Raw genomic sequence first — 759 nt, forward strand, 5'->3', positions numbered from 1 at the left:
TGCAAACCTTTGGGTAAAATCAAGCTGTTGGTGGTCCCAGCCCCTGTGCAGCCCATAGTTGGGGTGCAAAGTGGTGATGGCTGTTCTCCACCTCCTGATCTTCCTTTGCACGTTCAACACCAGTAAGCACTTTTCAGGGCTGGCAGGGAGCAGCCGAGGTTGGAGGGCACATGCCCGGAGAGACCATGTCCATGTGCTGGCACAGCTGGAAATGCAGACAGTGCAGGAGTGAAAGAGGACAGGGCTGTCCAGGGACCAGGAGACAAGGAGTTACAGGAGCTGTGCCCCAGGGCAGCCCCAGAGAGCTGCAGTGTCACATAGCAACACTTCAGGAGCACAACAGGTTTGGCCCTGCTCGCTTCCACTTGTGGGACCAAGGTTGGTCCTGGGCAGCCAGGAGCACGACCTCGGCCGGAGACAGGTCCCCTGGATTTACCCCAGCAGGGCAGCAGTGGGGCTAGGGGTAAGTGTGGGACCAGATGCAGGCAGGAGGGCTGGGGAGGTTGGAGGGGAAGGAGCCCCTCACCCATGCCAGGGGGAAAGGCTGGGGATGGGTGAGCAGAGGGCTAGATGGACCTTGTGTGGCTACACAGGATCAGCCCCAGCTGGCTGAGGCTGCTGGGGATGGAAGTACTGGAGAAGGGAAGGCAGCTGCCATGGTCCCCCAGGCCCCTTGGCATCCGTGTGCCAGGAGGCATAGGATTTACAGGGGGCAGGGAGAAGCAGAGCAGAGAGGCAGTAGGATAGAGAGGCTGGGGG

This window comes from Cariama cristata, unplaced genomic scaffold (assembly GCF_000690535.1).
Source record: "Cariama cristata isolate BGI_N322 unplaced genomic scaffold, ASM69053v1 scaffold36476, whole genome shotgun sequence".
NCBI lineage: Eukaryota > Metazoa > Chordata > Aves > Cariamiformes > Cariamidae > Cariama > Cariama cristata.